Source organism: Acomys russatus, chromosome X, assembly GCF_903995435.1.
Source record: "Acomys russatus chromosome X, mAcoRus1.1, whole genome shotgun sequence".
Taxonomy (NCBI): domain Eukaryota; kingdom Metazoa; phylum Chordata; class Mammalia; order Rodentia; family Muridae; genus Acomys; species Acomys russatus.
Window position 1 is genome coordinate 2,077,543 of NC_067169.1, and position 25,120 is coordinate 2,102,662.

General features: G+C 40.4%; 2 pseudogenes; one reads left to right on the plus strand and one right to left on the minus strand.

The window, feature by feature from the left end:
• Nucleotides 1–16,483: 16,483 nt before the first annotated feature.
• On the minus strand, nt 16,484–19,708 carry LOC127184637 (heat shock protein HSP 90-beta-like; annotated as a pseudogene).
• Nucleotides 19,709–22,268: 2,560 nt separating this feature from the next.
• On the plus strand, nt 22,269–23,096 carry LOC127185732 (cyclin-dependent kinase 4-like; annotated as a pseudogene).
• The last annotated feature ends 2,024 nt before the right edge of the window (nt 23,097–25,120 follow it).

Genomic DNA, 25,120 nt, shown 5'->3' on the forward strand with positions numbered 1-25,120 from the left:
AGAGCATCTTCTGGGTATATTCCAAGGAGTGGAATAGCTGGGTGTTGAGAAAGCCCTATTCCCATTTTTCTGAGATAGCACCAGATAGATTTCCAAAGTGGCTGTACTAGTTTGCATTCCCACCAGCAATGAAGGAGTGTTCCTCTCTCCCCACATCCTTGCCAGCATGTGGTGTCGCTTGAATTTTTGATCTTAGCCATTCTGATGGGTGTAAGATGGAATCTCAGAGTTGTTTTGATTTGCATTTCCCTGATGACTAAGGAGGTTGAGCATTTCTTTATGTGTTTCTCAGCCATTTGATACTCCTCTGTTGAGAATTCTCTGTTTAGTTCCAAGCCCCATTTCTCAATTGGGTTATTCGGTTTGGTGGTGTTTAATTTCTTGAGTTGTTTCTATATTTTGGATATTAGACCTTTGTCAGATGTAGGGTTGGTGAAGATTTTTTCCCAGTCTGTAGGCTGTCGCTTTGTTCTCTTGACAGTGTCTCCTGCCTTACAGAAGCTTCTCAGCCTCAAGAGGTCCCATTTATTAATGGTTGATATTAAGGCCTGGGCCGTTGGTGTTCTGTTCAGGAAGTTGTCTCCTGTGCCAATATGTTCCAGGCTCTTCCCCACTTTTTCCTCTAAGTGACTTAGTGTCTCTGGTTGTATGTTGAGGTCTTTAATCCACTTGGATTTGAGTTTTGTGCAAGGTGACAAATATGGGTCCAGTTTCATTTTTTTACACATAAACCTCCAGTTAGACCAGCACCATTTGTTGAAGATGCTATACTTTTTCCATTGAATGGATTTGGCTCCTTTGTCAAAAATCAAGTGACCATATGTGTGTGGATTCATATCTGGGTCTTCGATTCGATTCCACTGATCAACCAGCCTGTTGCTGTGCCAGTACCATGCTGTTTTAATTACTATTGCTTTATAGTACAGTTTGAGATCAGGTATGGAGATTCCTCCGGAGCACCTTTTATTGTACAAGATTGTTTTAGCTATTCTGGGTTTTTTGTTTTTCCATATGAAGTTCAGAATTGAACTTTCAATGTCTTTAAAAAATTGTGTAGGTATTTTGATAGGGATTGCATTGAATCTGTAGATTGCTTTTGGTAGGGTGGCCATTTTTACTATGTTAATTCTCCCGATCCATGAGCAAGGAAGATCATGCCATCTTCTCAGGTCATCTTCAATCTCTTTCTTCAGAGTTTTGAAATTTTTTTTCATGGTTGAGCAAATGTCCCTGTTGTGTGGTGTCTAGCTCCGAGTCTTTAGATATGAGTATATTAACCTGGAGTAACTTCAGAAACCAGAAAATTAGACAGTGACTATGCTGGGAGAGAGGAGTTCTAGAGGGAAATAGTAGGACACTGGTGCTATGAAGTTGGGAGACTTTGTGCCTTTAACTGGAGAAGGAGGACAGAAGAGAGGGACGGGGAGGAGGAATAAATAACACTAAGAATGTTTGAAAAAGTCATAAGGAAACATATTATCTCATGTTTACTTAAAATATGCCATATATGTATTTAAATGGAGTCATGTTTTACTTGGTGATGTGCTTTCTCCAAGAGCCATAGACTAGCTACCAAAAACCTCAGTGCCAGGTATAGAAAACCTTCTTTAAAAATTGTTGATCTGGGGGAGTGCAAGAGACTTCCCCAAACAATACAGGCTATTGCCATTGTCTTTGCTGCCTCTTTTGTGGCCCTTGTCACAGCCAGTCATATGCAAAGGTTATGTAGGCTGTTTCTTAGTGTAACAATGGGAAAGTGGAACATCATAGATTAGATGTACAGGATGTACAGGAAATATATGGGGAGGGAGATTCTAGAGAGGGAAATAGTAGAACACAGATATTATGCAGTGGAAAATGGGAAAACTGTTTCTTTCTAACTGTGGGAGGGGGGAGGGAAAGCCCCTATTGCTGAAGACATTACACACTTCAGACACAGGACTTGGAGGAACTGAGCTGAAACTGACCTGATCGTTTCCTTCCCAAGAATGTGCTCTCATAGTATCAGAAGGTGTCATGCAAGCTTTCCAAGGGAGAAAAGCAATCAGTAGTCCTACCCAATTCTAAACCTTACCACAACAATGACCATCCAGACAAGATAGTCTCAGTGGCACAATAGTGGCACTTTTATCTTGGGAGTAACCAATAGCTGTCTAATTGTACTTAAGGCCTGTTCAGTAACTACTTGTGGTTAGAGAACTCAGAGGCCCTAGAGGAGAAACAATTACCGCCGTTTTCCAAAGCCAATGTAATTTCTGAGTATATCGTAAATCTTTACACTCACAGATAAGTATAATTCTCTTCATCAAAGACTCTTCTTTTTGCAACAGATAAAGACTCTTTCAGAGATCCACAACTGGTCAACATGCAGTGGCCACGGGCTGCCAAACCCTTAATTGCTACAACTACAAAGCAACCCCTACACCTAAGGCTCAGGACAAATAAGAGAAGAGAAGCCAGACTGTGAGATACAGAGGACCAGGATGCACTACCCATAGATGAAGAATTATAGGTAATCAGTGTCTGTTGAGAGCATGAGAATTAGTTTTATCCAGGGACAAGCAACCTAATAGGTTATGCAAGCTCAGGTAGTCAGGCCTAAAACTGTGTACATATGAACAATAATAAATGGACTGTGTATATATATATGCACATGTTTATATATCTAAAACAATAATAATTAAAGAAAAAGACATAATGACTATGAGAGGGAGTGAGGGGACATGGGAGTTGGATAGGGGAGAGATGATGGGTGAAATGATATAAGTACAGTACTCATGTATTGAATTCTCAAATAAAAGTAAAAATTAAATTAAAAAGTAGAACCTAAGGCATGAATATCAATAATTGAGATTTGGTAAGACCCTTTCTCATAAAACAAAAAGGTTTGGGGATGCAGCTCATTATTGGAGCAATTGCATGTGAGATAGTATCTTCAACCTCCAGTACCATTTCAAAAAGATTTTTAATGTAATTTGCATTTTATTCATGGTTATGGTCTAAAGGATTAAAATATTAAAATTCATTCAAATATGTAAGATTTGAATATATAGCCACACAAATACATAAAGCAAATTAAATTTTAATTTACACATTTTATGATTTCATAAATGATAAATTTAAGTATTTTAGAAGAAAAATATCAATTGAAATTAAAAGGCTAAATATACATTATACTTATAAATATTATGAACTTTTATAGTCAAAATGAAATAAAAATGAAAATTGTATAAAATAATTTTCTAATCCACATAGCTGTAATTTCAGTACATAAGAGGCTGGGGAAAAATGAGGCAATTTACCACTATCCTCAACTTCATATCAAGTATGAAAACAGACTGGATTATATGAGATCCTGTCTCAAAAGAGAAAAAAGACAGACAGAAAGAAATGGAGAGAGGTAAAGAAGGAAGGAAGGAAAGAAGGAAGGAAAGAAAAAAAGAAGGAAGGCAGAAAATTGTTGAGCATGGTAGCACATACCTATAATCCTAGTGTTCAAGATTTGGAGGCTGAAGTGCAAGTTCAGGACCAACCTCTGGGCTAGAGGAGGATGAAAGGAAGAAGAACATCACACAAAACAAAGAAATTATAAAAGGAAACTTAGTTACAGTTTTAGGATGCAATGCCTACCTAGTTTCTGGTTCACCTGTTTTATAGCCATATTACATATACATGTATGCATAAACATAGACAAACAGATATATGTATGCATAAACATATACAAAGAAAAATATGTATGCATAAACATGTACAAACAAAAACATATATGCAAAAACATGTACAAATAAAAACATGTATGCAAAAACATAAATTTAAAAGTTTTATTTATTTTTATTTTTTTTAGTATGTTTTTTTATTAATTTATTCTTGTTACATCTCAATGTTTATCCCATCCCTTGTATCCTCCCATTCCCCCCCCCGCAATTTTCCCATTATTCCCCTCCCCTATGACTGTTCCTGGGGGGGATTACCTCCCCCTGTATATTCTCATAGGGTATCAAGTCTCTTCTTGGCTACCTGCTGTCCTTCCTCTGAGTGCCACCAGGTCTCCCCCTCCAGGGGACATGGTCAAATGTGAGGCAGCATAAAAGGATACAGAGGGTCCTAGAAATCTACAAGTAGGACAATATGATAGGCAGATTTGGGCCCAGGGGTCCCGCTCAAACTAAGGCACCAGCCAAGGACAATACAGAAGGTAAACTTTAAACCCCTACCCAGATCTAGCCAATGGTCAGAATATTCTCCACAGTTGAGTGGAGAGTGTGATATGAATTTAAAAGTTTTAAATTCCTTATTATGCTAAATTTTGTAAGCGCACTGGAAATAATTTGTTTTTCTAGAACCCAAGAGTCAAACAAAAAGGAGTATGTTCAACAGTGATAAGAAATAATACTTGCTTATACATGTGTCTGTTGCATGTTTGCTATCTGTGGGCATCTCACTAGTTAACTTTCCTTTTGTCTTTTATAAATCTCTCAATTGCGTATTTACTGTCCTCTAAAATGGTTTGTTTCTTGCTATTAGTGTTTGAGTGTGTTTTTTTTTTCTTTCTAGGACATCAAGAAAAAGTTCAAGAAAATATTAATCTTTTTTTTTTGAGACAGAGTCTTATGTACTTAAGATTGAACCCAAACTCACTGTCCTTGAACTCTTAGTCTTCATGCCTCTATTGCCCATGCCCTGAAATTAAGGCATGTGCCACCATGCTTCATTTTTATGATGCTAGGAGTGGATCTGGAGTTGTATATGTGATAGTTAAGCATGCTACCTTTCTAGCCCAAGGTATTAATCTTTGAGTGTAGACATTTAGGGTGTTGGCTCTGTCAGCACTGAGATGTGGATTCTGAGAAGCAGCAGAGCTGTCCATGGGTTTTAAAATGCTTTTACCCTTTCAGTGTGTCTGATGATCCACAGTGATCTCAGACAGGGTTCTTATTGCCCATGTCATAAGGATAATTACATATGACTTTACACAGCATTTATTTTTCACTTTGCTCTTATACCTGAACTGTATCTTGTACTTGTATAAAAAGTGAAGCAATGGCTGCTGATGGCTTGGCTCCATCACAAGGTAAGGAAGTTCACAGAGTTACCTGATGCCAGTTTCGTATTAGTGTGCTCAGATGCTTTGAATATCAGTTTGTTCCATATATAGTTTGATATTTTCATCCAGTTCATGGATATAAATAAAACTTAAAGAGGTTCATGCTGTTAAAGGTGTAACATCTGTCATGCTACATTCAATTCATTTTTAAAACTTCAGTATTTGGAGATAAGCTGACTTATTGGAGGAGGGGTTAGTAGTTCAAAATCTAAGTTTTAGTGTATCACAACAGCAGAACCAGCTCATAGTAAAATTGAGAAGTCTATGGAATTGAGCTATATTTGGTATTAGTCAAGGTATACACATAATTCATGACTAGCTGTAAAAAACCTATAATATTATACTAATCAAAACAGAAGTTGTAGTTGTCAAAATTACAAGCGTCTTTAATTATACTATGTTAGTGTAACTTGAATGCAAAATTTTATGACAAAATTGATGTTGAAACCTGGTGCAGTGGTGCATTCCTGGGTATTTCCAGCTGAAGCAGAAGGGTTGCAAATGCCAGGCCAGCTTGGGCAAACAAAGCAAAGCAAAGTAAAGCAAAGCAAAACAAAACAAAACAGAACACAACAAAACAGAAAACTAATGCTAAGTAAAGGTCTTATGTTTGGTTTGGTTTAATTTTCTTTTTGTGACTTTTTTGAGGCAGGGGTGGGGGGTGGGAAGGCATGGAGTTGGGTAGGTAGAGAGGAGGGGAACATGTGAGAGGAGTTGGAGGAGGGAAAAAGATGATCAAAATACATTGTATGCAAAAGTATTTTAGCTAATAAAATGGCAGGACAGTGCGTACATCATAAAGTGCTTGAGACTTAAAGAACTACTTTGTTAATCACTTTATGCATCCTACATTGGCACTAATTTTTTTTTGTTGTTTAAATTCACTTTTATTTATTATATTTTCTTTTTAAAATATAGTTTATTAATTTATTCATATTACATCTCAATGGTTACCCCATTCCTTGTATCCTCCCATTCCTCCCTCCCTCCCATTTTCCCCTTATTCCCCACTGTGACTGAGGGGGACTTCCTCCCCCTTTATATGCTCATAGGGTATCAAGTCTCTTCTTGGTAGCCTGTTATCCTTCCTCTGAGTGCCACCAGGTCTCCCCCTCCAGGGGACATGGTCAAAAGTGGGGCACCAGAGTTCGTATGAAAGTCAGACCCCACTCTCCATTCAACTGTGGAGAATGTCCTGTCCATTGGCTAGGTCTGGGTAGAGGTTTGATGTTTACTGGCGCTACTGTCTTTGTGAGGATTACCGCTGCTGCAATGAAACTCCATGACCAAAAAGCAAGTTAGGGAGGAAGAGCTTTATTTGGCTTAACTTTCCCTATTGCTGTACATCATCTAAGGAAGTCAGGACAGGAACTCAAACAGAGCAGAAACCTGGAAGCAGGAGCTGATGCAGAGGACACGGAGGGGTGTTGCTTACTGGCTTGCTCCCCATGCCTTACTCAGCCTACTTTCTTATAGGACCTAGAACCACCAGCCCAGGGATGGCACCACCCACCGTGAGCTGTGCCTTCCCCCATGGACCTCTAATTAAGAAAATGCCCTCCAGCTGGATCTCATGGAGGCATTTATTCAACTGAGGTGCCTTTCTCTCTGATAACTCTAACTTCTGTCAAGTTGACATAAAACTAGCCAGGTTTATTTTTAAGGTGTTCAACTTTTTTTTTCATTTAATACTTTCCTTTATGAAAAACAGAACATGTAACACACATAACAACAGAGAGCTGTGCCTTCCTTACATAAACTGGTGAGGACCCATCCCAGCAACAGGCAGAGGTCTGTGTGAAGAAGATGGGGTGAGCGGGGTGAGATGGGCCCCCTCTAAATCTTGGAGGTGCATCTTTTTTCTGGCCACCTGGGTTGGGCTGTCTGTCAGTACCATACAGCTTGCAGTACACACATGCTTGCAGCACAGACAATGCCACACACATTGGCTCTGCAGTCCTTGGTCCTGTCTCTTTTGTGCCACAGGACATAAACACACCTTCCTTCTAAGGTGTTCAACTTTTTAAAAATTTTTTTATTAATTTATTCATATTACATCTCAATGATTATCCCATCCCTTGTATCCTCCCATTCCTCCTTCCCTCTCATTTTCCCCTTACTCCCCTCCCCTATGTCTGTGACTGATGGGGACTTCCTCCCCCTTTATATGCTCAGGTGTTCAACTTTTATTTTTTGATTTCTCAAAAGCATTAGGGCCCGGAGTGGTGGCGCACGCCTGTAATCCCAGCACTCAGGAAGACAGAGGCAGGTGGATCACTGTGAGTTTGAAGCCAGCTTGGTCTACAAAGTGAGTCCAGGACAGCCAAGGATACACAGAGAAACCATGTCTCAAAAACCCAAATGAAACAAAGCATTTGGAAACTTTTAATGAAATTATTCATTGAAAGTTCATTTGAATATTTTTAAAAAGTGAAATCATTGCACATAAAACTTGCACACAGCTCAATCCATTGTCCCCTGGAGGGGGAGACCTGGTGGCACTCAGAGGAAGGACAGCAAGTAGCCAAGAAGAGACTTGATACCCTATGAGAATATATAGGGGGACGTAATCCCCCTCAGGAACAGTCATAGGGGAGGGGAATAATGGGAAAATAGGGGGGGGGGAGGAATGGGAGGATACAAGGGATGGGATAAACATTGAGATGTAACAAGAATAAATTAATAAAAAAAAAAACTTGCACACAGGAAGAGATTGAAATTTATTTCTGCAAAACAAGAGGGGAACTAAAATTAAATGATGAGAGTTCAAATGATTTGTAAAATTTAATTTTGCAATTCTATAATTGAATGTTGGAATATCTTAGCTTTGAAGCATCTTTTGATGGAGTTCCTATTTTTAATTGGATAAATTTATAGTTTGTACCAAAATAGAATGATTTTGAGAGTACTTACAATTTTGCAGCATGAAATTTATACAAACCATTTAGGAAGAATCAAAAATAGAGTCAGCTTATTTAAAAATTTTCGTCACATTTAAAGTATTGGAATTCCAAGATGGCGTCGACCAGTATGCACCATAGCTGATCTAGTCCGAGGAGACCAGGGACGTGAATGGAGCCACAGACTGCTGGATTTTGAGAACTGTAGGTGAGTGGGGCCCCAAACTCCGCAGGCCGCCAGTGGGTCTAACCCCAGGACAAACAACAGCCCAGAGGTGCTAAACGCACTCCCCAAACTCTGAAACGGAATCCACAACCAAGCTGCAGCCGGCACATAAAACCCAAACTCGCCATTTGGGGAGGAGATTTTCTGGAGCCCCCAACCTGAGGAGTCTCAGCAAAAGGGTGAAACTACCATTGAACCTCTCAGTCCACACCACGCCAAACTGCAGAGGTCACCTGCCTAGCCCGAGTGGAAACACAGGTGGCAGGACTCACCAAAAACAGCTAGAACCACGGTCCGCGTCCTGGGCACAATCTGAAGCCAGACACAAAGGATTGACCCTGCAAACAGGGGCAGTTAGAAACCAGTGTGGACTGCTCCCACAGCCCAGTGGGACTGCCCACGTTATCGGGAGCCGTGGGTCTTGCTTGCGGTGTCGAATTGCTGACCTAAAGCAATCTGGGAGCATTCTGGCTTTCACTGGCGGAAAGAGAAGATACAGGGGATTCCCGCCAGCGGTCTGAATCGCCATTGTCGCCAGCTGCCTGCCCGGGCTGCCGGCACTGACCCGGTACTCCCCAAACGACAGAACCTAGCGGGGTCCATTCTTGCGGGCGCGACAGGACCTCCCATGATACAGGGAGCTGTGGGTCATGTTTGCAGGGTCTAACTGCTGATCTAAAGCAATCTGGGAGTGTCCTGGCTTACTGGGGCATGAAAATTGCTGCCTCCTTGGATACTGCCAGTGGCCTAAAACCATATTGTCTCAGGCCCACCACGCACTGATCCTGTAATCTCCAACTGGCAAATACTAGCTGGGTTATCTCCTGCAGACCCAGCAAAAACTCCCAAATTCATGGGAGAGGCTGGACGCTCCTACAGAGTATAGAGGCAGAGCTAAAAGACAGCTGCAGCGCAGAAGATCTGATCCACCTGTGGTCTTGGCTACAAAGCAACAGGAAGGACAGGCAGCTGGGATCAACCTACAAAACCAGAGAGCTTGTGTGCTGACCTTATTCTAGATCCCAAAACTGCTGATCTGAATTACAGCAGTAAGGTGAAAAGGCCCAAACAGAAACCTACTTTGCATGACTCAGCCTGGAGCCTAAGGTGTTGAGAAAAATCTCCAGAAGTAGAATCTGAATCACCTGCCTGGTCCAGGGAAATACTCCCTGATCCCCACAGGCAAGGGCACCCTACCTGTAATCAGGCATCAACTATCCGCTCTCAAACAGGGAAGGTCACTACAAACCACCTCCCAACATCAGAGTCACCAAAATGACAAGAGGACAGCGAAAGAACACTAACAAAAACCAAAACAGATTGGCATCTCCAGATCCCAGCAATCCCAATGAAAACAACCTGGAGAACCCAACAACAATTGATATACAAGAAAATGACCTCAAGTCCTTAGTAAGTAAGATGATAATGGAAAAAACAAATAAAATCTGTAAACAAATGCAGGAGGAGGCAAACAAGAGGGCTGAGGATTTAAAAGAGTCATATAAAGAGGCATTTAAAGAATTTCAGAAAAATACAAATAAACAGATGAAGGGAATCATTAAAACAGTTCAAGACCTGAAGATAAAAATGGACGCTATCATAAAGGAACACACGGAAGAAAAACGTGATCGAGAAGCATCAGAAAAGAAAGCAAGCATCTCAGAGGTGGCCTTATCTAACAGATTGCAAGAAATGGAAGAATGAATATCGGGACTTGAAGATACAATCGCAGAACTGGAAACATCCATCAAGAGAAATTCTAAATCTGAAAAGTGCCTGACACAGAGCATTCAAGAAATCAAGGACACCATGAAAAGATGAAACTTGAGAATAATAGGGATAGAGGAAAGAGAAGGCAACCAACTCCACAGCCCAGAAAATATCTTTAATAAAATAATAGAAGAAAATTTCCCCAATTCGAAGAAGGAGATGCATATGAGCATACAAGAGGCATACAGAACACCAAATAGAATAGACCTGAAAAGAAAATCTTCCTGCCACATAATAATAACAACACAAAATATACAGAACAAAGAAAAAATATTAAAAGCGGCAAGAGAAAAAGGCTGAGTAACATATGAAGGCAAACCTATCAGAATTACTCCTGACTTGTCAGCAGAGACCATGAAAGCCAGAAGGGCCTGGACAGACGTTCTGCAAATCCTAAGAGAACACAGATACCAGGCAAGATTACTATACCCAGCGAAATTATCAATAACCATTGACGGAGAAAACAAGATATTCCATGACAAAAACAAACTCAAACAGTACCTAGCCACAAATTCGGCTTTACAGATGTTACTAGAAGGAAAACTCCACCCCAAAGGTCAAACTACAACCAAAACTACATAGGAAATAGGTAACTATACCACCGCAAAATCACAACCTCACAAAATCTCGACTATTACAAATACCAAAAATGAAGAGACTTAGCAATCACTGGTCATTAATATCTCCCAACGTCAATGATCCCAATTCTTCAATAAAAAGACACAGACTAACTGAGTGGATGCATAAACATGACCCAACATTCTTCTGCATTCAAGAAACACATCTCAACCACAAGGACAAACATTGCCTCAGGGTAAAAGGTTGGGGAAAAATATTCCAAGCAAATGGTCACAAGAAACAACCTGGGGTAGCCATTCTAATATCTAATAAAATAGATAAGGGAAGAAATAAAAGACTTCCTGAAATTCAATGAAAATGATGGAACAACATACCCAAATTTGTGGGACACAGTGAAAGCAGTGCTAAGAGGAAAATTCATAGCACTAAGTGCCTTTAAAAAGAAAATGGAAACATCCCACATAAACAACTTAACAACACATCTGGAAGCTTTAGAAAAAAAAGAAGCAGAAACACCCAAGAGGAGTAGACGCCTAGAAATAATCAAACTCAGGGCTGAAATCAATAAATTAGAAACAAAGAGAACAATCCAAAGAATCAACAAAACCAAGAGCTGGTTCTTTGAGAAAATTAACAAGATAGACAAGCCGTTAGCCAATCTAACTAAAAGACAGAGAAACACTATCCAAATAAACAAAATCAGAAATGAAAAGGGAGACATAACAACAGACACCAAAGAAATACAAAGAATCATAAGAACCTACTTTAAAGACATTTATGCCACAAAATTTGAAAATCAAAAGGAAGTGGACAATTTTCTCAACCGATTCCATTTGCCAAAATTGAATCAAGACCAGATAAACAAATTAAATAGCCCTATTTCACCTATAGAAATAGAAGCAACCATTTATAGTCTCCCAACCAAAAAAAGCCCAGGGCCAGATGGTTTCAACGCAGAATTCTACCAGACCTTCAAAGAGGAGCTAATACCGATACTATTCAAGCTATTCCAAAAGATAGAAATGAACGGAATATTACCAAATTCCTTCTATGAGGCCACAGTCACATTGATACCTAAACCTCACAAAGATCCAACAAAAAAAGAGAATTTCAAACCAATTTCTCTTATGAACATTGATGCAAAAATACTCAACAAAATTCTCGCAAAGCGAATACAACAGCATATCAAAGACATCATTCACCATGACCAGGTAGGCTTCATTGCAGGCATGCAGGGATGGTTTAACATATGGAAATCCATCAATGTAATCCACCATATAAACAAACTGAAAGAAAAACCACATGATCATCTCTTTAGATGCAAAAAAAGCATTTGACAAAATCCAACACCCATTTATGTTTAAATTTCTGGAGAGAGCGGGAATACAAGGCACTTATCTAAACATAATAAAGGCTATATACAGCAAACCAACAGCCAACATTAAATTAAATAGAGAGATACTCAAGAAAATTGCTCTAAAATCAAGAACCAGACAAGGCTGCCCTCTGTCCCCATATCTCTTCAATATAGTTCTTGAAGTTCTAGCCAGAGCAATAAGACATCAAAAGGAGATCAAGGGGATCCAAATGGGAAAGGAAGAAGTCAAATTATCCCTATTTGCAGATGATATGATAGTGTATACAAGTGACCCCCAAAATTCCACCAGAGAACTCCTACAGCTGATAAACACCTTCAGCAAATTGGCAGGATACAAAATAAACTCAAAAAAGTCAGTAGCTTTCCTGTATACAAATGACAAACATGCAGAGGAAGAAATTAGGAAAATTACTCCCTTCACAATAGCCACAAGCAATATAAAATATCTTGGAATAACCCTAACCAAGCAAGTGAAGGACCTATTTGAAAAAACTTGAAATCTCTGAAGAAAGAGATTGAAAATGACATCAGAAGATGGTGGGATCTACCTTGTTCGTGGATCGGGAGAATTAACATAATAAAAATGGCCATCTTACCAAAAGAAATTTACAGATTCAATGCAATCCCTATCAGAATACCTACAAAATATTTTGAAGATATTCAAAGAACAATTCTCAACTTCATATGGAGAAACAAAAAGCCCAGAATAACAAAAACAATCCTATACAATAAAAGATCCTCTGGAGGAATCTCTATACCTGATCTCAAGCTGTACTATAGAGCAACAGCAATTAAAACAGCACAGTAGTGGCACAGCAATAGGCTAGTAGATCAATGGAATCGAACTGAAGACCCAGATATGAATCCACACACATTTGGTCACTTGATTTTTGACAAAGAAGCCAAATCCATTCAATGGAAAAATGACAGCATCTTCAACAAATGGTGCTGGTCTAACTGGATGTCTACATGTAGAAAAATGCAATTAGACCCCTATTCATCACCATGAACAAAACTCAAGTCCAAGTGGATTAAAGACATCAACCTAAAACCAGAGACATTAATCCAGTTAGAGGAAAAAGTGGGGAAGCGTCTGGAACACATAGGCATAGGAGACAACTTTGTGAACAGAAAACCAATAGCACAGGCCTTAATGTCAACAATTAATAAATGGGACCTCATGAGGCTGAGAAGCTTCTGTAAGGCAGGTGACACTGTCAAGAGAACAAAGCGACAACCTACAGACTGGGAAAAGATCATCACCAACCCTTCATCTGACAAAGGTCTAATATCCAAAATATATAAAGAACTCAAGAAATTAAACACCACCAAACCAAATAACCCAATAGAGAAATGGGGCTCACAACTAAACAGAGAATTCTCAACAGAGGAATATTAAAGGGCTGAGAAACACTTAAAGAAATGCTCGACCTCTTTAATCATCAGAGAAATGCAAATCAAAATGACACTGAGATTCCATCTGACACCACATGCTGGCAAGGATTTGGAGAAAGGAACACTCCTTCATTGCTGGTGGGAATGCAAACTAGTACAACCACTTTGGAAATCTATCTGGGGCTTTCTCAAAAAAAAAATGGGGATAGGGCTTCCTCAAAACCCAGCTATTCCACTCCTTGGAATATACCCAGAAGATGCACTACCACACAACAGGGACATATGCTCAACCATGTTCATAGCTGCTTTATTCATAATAGCCAGAACATGGAAACAGCCTACGTGTTCCTCAGTAGAAGAATGGATAAAGAAACTGTGGTACATTTACACTATGGAATACTACTCAGCTATTAAAAACAAGGAATTTCTGAAATTTGTGGACAAATGGATTGAACTAGAAATTATCATAATGAGTGAGTTCGCCCAGAAGCAAAAAGATTTAAATGGTATATACTCACTTATATCGAGACACTAATCCAAGGGGTACGTCCCCATGAAAAACTTTACCTACCAGGAAAAAGGGTCAGAGGGGAGGACATCCTATTGAGACTTTAGGTGTGAGAAGCCTGGGAGAATGAGGAAATAGAAGGATCCAGATGGTCCTGGAAAACTACAGGTGGGTCTGGGCCCTGGGGTCCTCCTCAAACTATGGCACCAGCCAAGGAATAATATAGGCAGTAAACTTTGAACCCCTACCCAGACTAGCTGATGGACAGGACATTCTCCACTGTTAAGTGGAGAAGGAGATCTGACTTTCACACAAACTCTGGTGCCCCATATTTGACCATGTCCCTTGGATGGGGACATCTGGTTGCACTCAGAGGAAGGATAAGTCACCAAGAAGAGACTTGATAACCTATGAGCATATACAGGGGGACGAGGTCCCCCTCAGTTACAGACATAGGGGTGGGGAATAGGGGGGAAGCGAGAGGGAGGGAGGAATGGGAGGATACAAGGGATGGGCTAACAACTGAGATGTAATATGAATAATTTAATAATAAAAAAGGAAAAAATAAAAACAAAAAAATAAAGTATTAAAGAAAGATACTCCTAGTGGAAATGAAAAGGTCACTGTTTGAGAAATCATTTAGGCTTACCTATTTATATATTTCAAAAAATATACCTTGAAGTATCCTCTGGGTATAGAATTTGTACCACATCAGCTAAAGGTAAGTTTTATCACTTAAGATGTGCCTTACCTATCCATCTATGGCTAGCTGTCATTCAGCAAGGGTGCCAAGATTGTTCAGAGAGGTAAAGAACTGCCCATTTAAACACTAGAGCATGGAAAACTAGATATCCTAGCACAAAGCCATGAATTTAGCCTCAACAAATCACAACAAAGGCAAGAAATAACACAAAATAAATTGAAGATGTAAATCTAAGAACTAAAACTATAAACTCTTACAAAGAACATAGGTAAAAACATATACATGACCTCGAATTGGGAATGAATCTCTTAGATATGATATTAAAAACAGAAGTACTCAAAGAGTGAAATTGATAAATTGGACTTTGCGAAAACTGAAAACATTAAAGAATATTTATTTGTGTGCATATGAGTATAGGTATGTACATGCCATGACACATGTGTGGAGGACACAGGACACTACCTGAGGGTCAGTTTCCCCATATGGGTCCTAGGAATCCAATTCAGATTCTCAAGCTTGGTGGCAGGCCCTTTTTACCTGCTGAGCCATCTCTCTGGCCTGAAACAAACAAACAAACAAACACATTTCTACATCAAAAATGTGTTACCCAGACAGTGAAAAGATATGGTTAGGAGATATAGCTCAGTCAGTAAAGTGCTGACCTGGCAAGCATGAGGACCTGGGTTCTATCCTTAGCATCCATATCAACATCCAGGTATGGTATAGAACATGTAATCCAGTTCTTGGGAGATGGAAATATGCAGATTTCCAAGGCTTTCTGATTAGTCAGCATAGGCCATTTCATGAGTTCTGGAACAGTGAGACCCTGTCTAAAAAAAGTGATTTGTGTCTGAAAATAGCCCCTGAGGTTGTCTCTGGCTTCCACATGTGCACTCACATCCACACACCCACCAACACACAAACCCCAACACACATGAAATACTCTATAGTTGTTCTGAGTGAGAAAGGCTAAATTTGTCCTATTGAATCAAGAACAATATAAACAGTGGGTTGTCATTAATGTAAAAACTCATAACTGGCCACTGTAGGAAGAGTAAGTGATGGTGGGAAGCTTGGCCTTAAATGAAACAGCTATATCTCCCACTCTAAGGTTCATGGAACATCATGGATGAAGAAGTAGAAAGAATGTAAGAGCCAGAGGATAAAGAGATATGTAACAAAAAGACATTGCCTGGAAATAACATAGCTGTTGCACTCATGAATTTACTGTAGCTGTGGTTATCTGAATAAGATTTGTACAAGAGTAAGCTTGTCAGCATTTCATTATGAATGGAAGAGGGACCCATGAGGCTCCATTCCTCCTGGAGGGACTATTAATAGTTGTTGGGAGATGGGGGTGTTATTTTTTAAATTGAATTCTCTTTATTTTGTATACTATTCATTTTAGGACAAAATAAAACAAATGAACAAAATATAACCAACCCTGCTATTTGGTTCAGGAGGAGAGACTTTTCTGCTTTAAGACAGCAAGGACAGGGGTTGGAAAGATGGGTCAGTGGTTAAGTGGTTAAAAGCACTGTCTGCTCTTCCAGAGGTCCTGAGTTCAATTCCCAGCACCCACATGGCAGTTCAAAACTATAATTCCAGTTCCAGAGGATCTGACACCCTCTCACAGACATACATGCAAGTAAAACACTAATGTAAATAAAATAAATAATTAAAAAATACAGCAAGGACAGGAAAGATGAAATAACCTATAGGCACCAACAGAGAGCCAAGTGGGTGAGGGTCAGGCAAGGCTGTTGGAGAGCCAAAGGGAAAAATATACAAAAGGCACAGGCTTCCCAGTAGGAGTTCTACTTCCATGTGAAATGATAGGATCTTCATCATGCAAAATGATGGTATTAGTGGCACTCAGCTCCTCTATAGTGATAGCTTTATTTTCATCAGTTCCCAGGCCTAGTAAGTAAAGTGGGTCTGGGAATTTTCAAGTGAGAAGCCAGGGGAGAGAAAAGTGGTTTGAAACAGTAGAGCTACTAGGTTCTAAGAGCCTTGTCATTTTGTCTGCCACAGCCTTTTGCTGCAGGCTCTCCATAATGAGGTGGTCTGGGTAGATATATATGTGCTTTTGGCCATCATGCAGCCACTTGTAGAGTTGTCTTGGACTGCTTGGGCCTTCTTCATATGTTTATGATGGATGTCCATCCATAAGTGCTTTTTAACAATGCAGCATAATGAAGAAAGAAGCTTATTGGAGATTGTCACCGTCCAAACTTTCTTATCTAAGATCTTTATAAGTTTTCAGAGATTCTCTCATTTAGAGTCCCAATAGGATGCCTTCCCCTCTGTCCCAGTTTCCTGGTAAGTGAAGGCTTTCGTGGGACATGCCCCTTGGGCTAGTATGCAGATATAAGTGAGTATATACCATTTGAGTCTTTCTGCTTCTGGGTTAACTCACTCATTATGATCATTTCTAGCTCAATCCATTTATCCACAAATTTTGGGAATTCCTTGTTTTTAATAGCTGAGTAGTATTCCATAGTGTATATGTACCACAGTTTCTTTATCCACTCTTCTACTGAGGGACACTTAGGCTGTTTCCATGTTCTGGCTATTATGAATAAGGCTGCTATGAACATGGTGGAGCAAATTTTCTTGTTGTGTGCTGGAGCATCTTCCGGGTATATTCCAAGGAGTGGAATAGCTGGGTCTTGAGGAAGCCCTATTTCCATTTTTCTAATGTTCCCTTGTTCTCCTCCTCCTCCTCCTTCTCCTCCTCCTCCTCCTCTTCCTCCTCCTTCTTCTTTGGTAGCTCCCTGTCCTCCTTGATCACAGATACCAGGTTTTTCCCTGCAGCATGTAGCACCTGTAAGTAGGCTTACTTATAAATACCATCTCAAAGCCCCACTTCTTCATATACTCCATGAAGGTGGAATTGGCTACCCAGTCTTTGCTTTCATTAGTGATCTAGTAAATTGATTTCTGTGTCTCCTTCATACATACTTTGACATGGAAGTTATTTCATCTCCAGAATGAGAGGATTGGGATCTCAGTAGCTCAGAGAAGCATCATTGCCAGTTAGTGGAATTTTCATGGATTCCAAGCTTTAGGTTCTTAGAGAATGTCTCACAGAATTTCTTGTAGTTCTCTTTGTCTTCTGCCAGCTGAGAGATGATCTCTAGTCCCTTCTTCACAATGTTTTTTGTGGATGACTTTCAAGGTTTTGCTCTGCTGCAGCATTTCTTGGAGAATGGTCATCCTTGGAGCCAACCACATTGCAGATAAAGTTGAGAGAGTCTGGTTAACACTGGTTAATGGAGGCATGCCTGTGAACTAACTTTCATCACAGCTATACATGGTAAACATATGATGGACACAGAGCTTGATGTTCTTGTTCTGAAAGAGGACAAAGAGAACTTGCCAAGAGATAATGAACAGTGCCAGGAACTGATCTTCTACGGAGAAGTGTTTGACTGCCAAGTGGTCTTCGCAACCACTGGTAAGTCTCTTATAGAATTTGCCATCGAGGTTTCTGGTCCAAATGGGCTTGGTCTGGCTCAATTCTTTCTGACCAATGTGCTGCTCATTAATTTTCTTTTTCTTATTTTTATCAGTACCATACTCCTTAGAATTCTCCTCATCATTCTTATTGTCCTCTTCTTTCTCTCTGCTTTCTTCTGCTTCTCTCCTATCTTATCCAAAAACAGTGATAGGATAGCCCATGAACTGTGAGTGCTTCTTAACCACTTCATTGACCCTCTTCTCTTCTAAGTTCTTTTGGGGGTAAAGTAGTAGTTTGATACCCTGGTCAATAAGCTCACTGTGAAATGCATGTACAGTCAAGGATCCATCAGCAAAAGACTCACAGATGAAGTGTTCATCATCGTTGTGCTTTTTAATTACAACTTTCACACCAAAGAGGCCAAATGGAATCCAATACTGTCTGCTTTTGTGTGAACTTGACAAAAGCTTGAGTTATCTGAAAAGACAGAACCACAATTGAGAAGATCACTCAACAAGATTGGCTGGGAGGCATGCTTCTGAACTTCCTTCCTTCCTTCCTTCCTTCCTTCCTTCCTTCCTTCCTTCTCTCTCTCTCTCTCTCTCTCTCTCTCTCTCTCTGAGACAGGGCCTTTCTATGTAGCCCTGCTTGTTCTGTAACTCACTATCTAGACCAGCCTGACTTTGAGCTCAGAGATCCACCTGCCTCTGTCTCCTGAGTGCTGGAATTAAAGATGTGTGCTACCACCCAACTCCATTGGGAATTTTTTAAAATTAGTTACTGATATGGAAGGGTCCAGCCCATTGAATGTGGTGCTACCCTGAGAAGGTGGTCCTGATGTGTATAAGAAAGCAAATAGAGTAAGTCATGAAGAGCAAGCCAATTAGCAGCATTATTCCATAGCAACTCTATCAGTTCTTGCCTCTAGGTTTCTACTCTGAGATCCTGTCCTGAATTTTCTAAATGATGAACTACAAGCTATAGGGTGAAATAAACCATTTACTCCCCAAGTTGCTTTTGGTCATGATGTTTTATCACAGCAATAGAAACTCTAAAGAAGACAAACACCAGACTGCTGAATCCTAGAGATGTCCGCGCCAGCCTGGAGAGCCTCCATGAAAGTTTCTGTACCAGACTCAGCAATGGTTTCCAAATTATGCATGAGGTCAGGCTTGGTCAATCCAATGCCTGTCTCCACCAGGGTGCATTTCTGAGGCTTGGGGATGATGTCAATTTTCAGCTTTTTACCCCTGTCCAACGTGGATGAGTCTATCAGGCTATCATAAGTGATTCTTGTTCAAGACATCAGAGGCATTAGAAATCAATTCCTGAAGGAGCATTTCCTTATTAGAATAGAAAGTATTGATGATAAAGGGACATGGATTGAACAAGTTTTGATCAAAAGGCAAAAGTGTCTGCCTCCTCCTCATGGTACACATCTCAGGCATTTTAAGTGGGAAACACTGCATTAGTCCAGACCAGGGTGGGCCCAGACTGTTGTCTGACTTGAATATAGCACCAAGGCTGCTTGGGTAAAAACTTGATTTATCCAAATTGGACAGGGATAAAAAAAACCCTGAAAATTGACATCATTCCCAACCCTTAAGAGAGTAGGGCAGTGCCATTTTTTCAATGGTATAGCCACTGACAAGTTGATTTTGTTCCAGTAAACTTCCACCCATGCTTGGGCAAGAAATGAATTAAATTCAAGGGTTCATGTGCAAACAGACAACATGAAAATAGGAGGGAAGATATTTTTGAGAAGGGTTTCAGCAGAAGATTGCAAAGGTAGGTGTTGATAAGGGCAGGGACTAGGTTGTAAAATGACTAAAATTCATTATAAATGTACATGAAACTGTCAATCAAAAAATTTAAAGAATAATGAAAGCATATTTGTTTTCCTCATTTCTATTTTAATATTGTACTGGAGGTCCTAGCTAGTGGTAAAAGACAAGGAAACGAACTAGAAAGCCTGAAAATGGAAAAAGGAAGAAATAAAATTGTTTTGAAGAAGAAATAAAAATGACCATCTATATAGAAAATACAAAACAATCTGTCAAAAAGCTACTAAAACAATTAAGTTAGTTTACTACAATTTCACAATACAAGATCAAAATACCATCAATAGAACAAAATTGCAGTCTACAGATTGGGAAAGGATCTTCACCAATCCTATATTCGAAAGAGGGCTAATATAAAAAATATATAAAAAACTCAAGAAACTAAACACCATCAAACCAAATAATCCAGTTGAAAATGGGGTACAGAAATGAACAGAGACTTCACAACAGAGGAATCTTAAATGGCCAAGAAGCACTAAAGAAATGCTCAAGTTCATTAGCCATCAGAGAAATGCAAATCAAAACGATTCTGAGATTCCATCTTATACCTATAAGAATGGCTAAGATCAAGTGACAGCACATTCTGTGGGGGATGTGGAGAAAGGGGAACACTCCTCCATTGTTGGTGGGAGCACAAACTTGTACAACCGCTTTGGAAATCAATCTGGCACTTTCTCAGGAAATTTAGAAAAGATCTACCTCAAGACCCAGCTATATCACTCCTGGGTACATACTCAAAAGATGTTCCACTATACAACAAGGACATTTACTCAGATATGTTCATAGCAGCTCTGTTTGTTATGGCTAGAATCTGGAAACAACCTAGATGTTCCTCCACCAAAGAATGGATTGTGGAACATTTATACAATGGAATATTACTCTGCTGTTAAAAACAAGGAAGTCATGAAATTTGTAGGTTAATGGATAGAACTAGAAAATATCATCCTGAGTGAGGTAACCCAGGCCCAGAAGGACACACATGGTATATACTCACTTATAAGCACATTTTAGCCATACAGTACAAGATAAACATACTACAATTCACAGACTCAAAGAATATAAGTAACAAGGAAGATCCAAGGGAGATGGTTAAACCTTACTCAGAAGGGGAAAAAGAATAAACATTGGAAGTTTGAAGAAAGGGAACAAGGCAGGAGAGGGAAGGCAGACCTGGAGAGAGCAGGGTGGAAGGACAGAGGGCATGCAAAACAAAGAGAAACCATGAGCAGAGGCATCTCTGAAACACGCTGGAGGCCTAGGACAGGGTAGGCTTCTGGGAGGATATGGGGGTGACACTAGCTGAGACTTCTAGTAGCAGGGGTCATGGAAACTGAAGAGGACACCCTCAAACTAGATAAGACTCCTACTGGAGGGAGGGGAACACCAATCCACTCATAAAAACATTAACCCAAAATTTACCCTGCTTACAAGATGTGCAGGGATAAAGATAGAGCAGAGATTGAGGGAATGTCCAACCAATGTCTGGTACAACTTGAGACTTATCCCATGGGAGAGAGCCAACCCCTGATACTATTAATGATACTCTGCTATGCAAGCAGACAGAAGGATAGCATATCTGTCCTCTGAGAGGCTACACCCAACAGGGGATCAAAACAGATGTGGAGACTCACAACCAAACATTGGGTGGAGCTTATGGAGTCTTGTGAAAGAGTGGGAGGATGGATAGAAGGACCTGAAGGTGATAGAATCTCCACAAGAAGACCAACATAGCCAACTAACCAGGGTTCATAGAAGCTTCTGGAGACTGAAGTACCAACCAAGTACCATGCATAGATTGGACCTAGGCTCCCTACACAGATGTAGTAGATCAGCAGCTCAGGCTTCATGTGGATCACCTAATAAAGAAGAGTGGGATCTGTCTATGACATGGCCTCTGTTGCCTGCTTTTTGATCACTCCACCCTCCCTTTAGTGGGGCTGATTTACCAGGCCACAGGGGAAGATGACATGCTCAGTCCTGATGCAACTTGATGATCTGGGGTGGGTGAGTGGGGGTGGTTTCCCTTTTCTGAGCAATAGGGCACATGGAAGGGGGGAAGAGGGAGGGATGATGGGACTGGGAGGAGAGGAGGTAGGGGGCTACTATTGGGATGTAAAGTGAATACATAAATAAATTAATTAAAAAGGATATTAGAGTGAATAAGTATAAATTAAAATAATATCATGGATAGCATCATTAAAAACTTATGAAATACTTAGGCATAAATTTGACCAAAGAGTTGAGGGAGTCTGCTGCTTGTGTCTATGGTCTTGCCCATGACATTAAGTTGCATGGGACTGAGCCTAGGTATATGATATCAGAGACACCAGTTCCTATGCTCCAATAAATAGTTGTCCCTGCCCTTCTTGGTTTATCCTCAAGATATCCCTTTCATCTGAAAATGATTACTTCTCAGTATGATGCAGTAGTTGAAATTGGTGCCACTGCCTATGGGATAGCAGACAAGGTCCATGTTATGCATAGTAGCCACTTTATAGCCCTTACAAATTTCCAGTGGAGGAGGCAATCGAGTGAGCCTTCCCATCAGCATGGATTTTGAGGTGGTCATACTGAGAAGGCTGGAAGCATTTGAACATGCTTATGTTGTCTCACTGATGGAAGTCTATGCCACTTCCTGAACTGACCAAGAAATTAAGATGACCCTAGTATTTGAGCATATAGACCAAGACCGACAGACATATGTGGACAAGGCACCCCCACTATGTCTGCCAGCTAAGATTCTCATGTGAGGGTTTCTAAGAGGCCTAGATTTCCTTCATGCAAATTATATAATTCATCAAGATCTGAAGTCATAGAATAGTCTTGTGACAAGTGGAGGAACATGCAAGATGGCTGACTTTGGCCTAGCCAAATCCTACAGCTACCAGAAAGCCCATACACCTGTGCTAGTTACATTCTATTACCACACCCCTAGAGATCTGTAGTCTACACATACACCACCTGTGGCCAAGTGGCGTGTTGATTGTATCTTTGCAGAGATGCTTCCTTGAGACCCTCTGTTCTGTGAAAATTCGGAAGCTGACTGGCTCTGTAAAATCTCTTTTTTTACATGGTCTCTCTCTAGTCATGAATATCCTGGGACTCATTACATAGAACAGCCTGGCCTTGAACTCACAGAGATCCATTTGCCCCTCACTCTTGAGTTCTGTGAGTAAATGTGTGCTGTTCAGCCAAAATCTTTGATCTTACAGGACTGCCTCCAGAATGACTGCCTAAGATATACTTCTATCACAAGGAGCCTCTTCTTACAGAGGGCCTGGGCCAGTGTAGTCAGTGGTTTGGAAATAGAGAGGTCTAAAGCACAGTCAACTGTGCTGCAAATGCTGACTTTTCTTTCTTTTCTTTTCTTTCTTTCTTTCTTTCTTTCTTTCTTTCTTTCTTTCTTTCTTTCTTTCTTCTTCTTTCTTTCTTTGTTCCTTTTCTTTCTTTCTTTCTTTCTTTCTTTCTTTGTTCAAGACAAGTTTTCTCTTTGTAGCCTTGGATGTCCTAGAACTTGCTTTGTAGATCAACCTGGCCTCAAACTCAAGAGATCTGCTTGCCTTTGTCTCCTGAGTGCTGAGATTGAAGGTGTGCATCACCACACTTGACTTGCAAATAGTGACTTTTAAACCACATAAGTCCACCTCTGCCTTCCAGGTCCTGCCCTGTGGCACTCTTTTTTCTTATGTATGTATGTATGTATGTATGTATGTATGTATGTATGTATGTTGTGAGGGGAGGTTGTGCTATGTTGTGGAAGTGAAGGTCTCAGTTATGAAACTTGGGTTATTAGGCTTTGCAGTAGTAGTGCATTTACCCACTGTGGTGGTTTGAATATGAACAGATCCTATAGGCACATATAGTTGAATGCCTGATCACCAGGGAGTGCAACTGTTTGAAAGGATTAGAAGGATTAGGTGTAGCCTTGTTGAAGCTGGTGTGGCCTTGTTGGAGAAAGTGTGTCACTGGGGGTGGGCTTTGAGGTTTCAAAAGTCGATGTTAGGCACAGTTCTCCCTCTCCCTTCCCCTCTTCCTCTCTCTCTGCCTGCAGATCAGGATATAATTCTTAGCTACTACTCCAGCACCATGCCTGTCTGTTGCCATGCTTTCCAACTTTGATGAAAATATACTAACCTTTGAAACTGTAAGCAAGCCTCAATTAAAATGCTTTCCTTCATAAGACTTGCCTTGATCATGGGATCTCTTCACAACAATAGAAAAGTATCTAAGATACTCATTGAGCCATCTCTCAGGCCCTACAGCACTTTGGTACACATAAGGAAGAAGGTGGTCCAGAGTGAGCAGTGGATTGGCTGCTTTCACCCTTAGGGACACTTGAATGGAAAGAACCCCACTCACAAGGTAATTTCTCCCTTCCTCTAAAGCCTTAGAAACTCTCCAATTACAGAAAATTTAGTGAGAGGAAATCAGCTTTTGTTTTATTTATTAATTTATTTATTCATTTATTTATCTATTTATTCATTTATTTATTTTTAGCCTCAGAACAGCTCAAGATTTTTTTCAAAGGGCAGAAATGTCAGGAGCATTTCAAACACCTTAGGGTCATTTTTAGCACTTTCATTGAGAAAATTAATGGCACATAATTTTTCTCTCTAGACACATGGTTCTCAATCTTCCTAATACTTTAACACTTTGATACATTTCCTTATGTTGTGGTGTCCCTGAACCATAAAATTATTTTCTTTGCTACTTTATGACTTTAACTTTGTGAATGTTATGAATCATAATGTAAATATCAGTGTTTTCCGATGGTCTTAGGTGACCCTTGTGAAAGGGTCATTCAACCCCCAAAGGGATTGTGGCCCACTGGTTGAGAACAATGGCTCTAGACAATGACCTTGAGGCTATGGTAAGTCTTTCATTCTTCTATTTCTCCAGACAGACCAGGAAGAAGGCAGATTCCCTTGACTCTTTTGTAGGGATGGGTAGTGGTTTGAAAGAAAGTGGCCCTCGGATCCAAGATGGCGGTGAGCAGTGTGGACCGCGTTTGGAGGCTCCAGTGAGCAATTCAGGGAATTGCACAGATTTCTGAGCCAGGAACACCGAGGTCCAAACATCACGGCAGCGGGAGTGCTCCATGGTTCGGAGGGACCAGGGTGCGGAGGACCTGCGTGCCCCTGCACACGGGAGGAGCGTGGATTTTCTCTGATCGGAGCGGCAGCGGCAGAGGCAGCAGCACCAGCGGCACCAGCAGCGGTGGCTGAGGTTTGCAGCTCATAGCCTTCCGGTGGA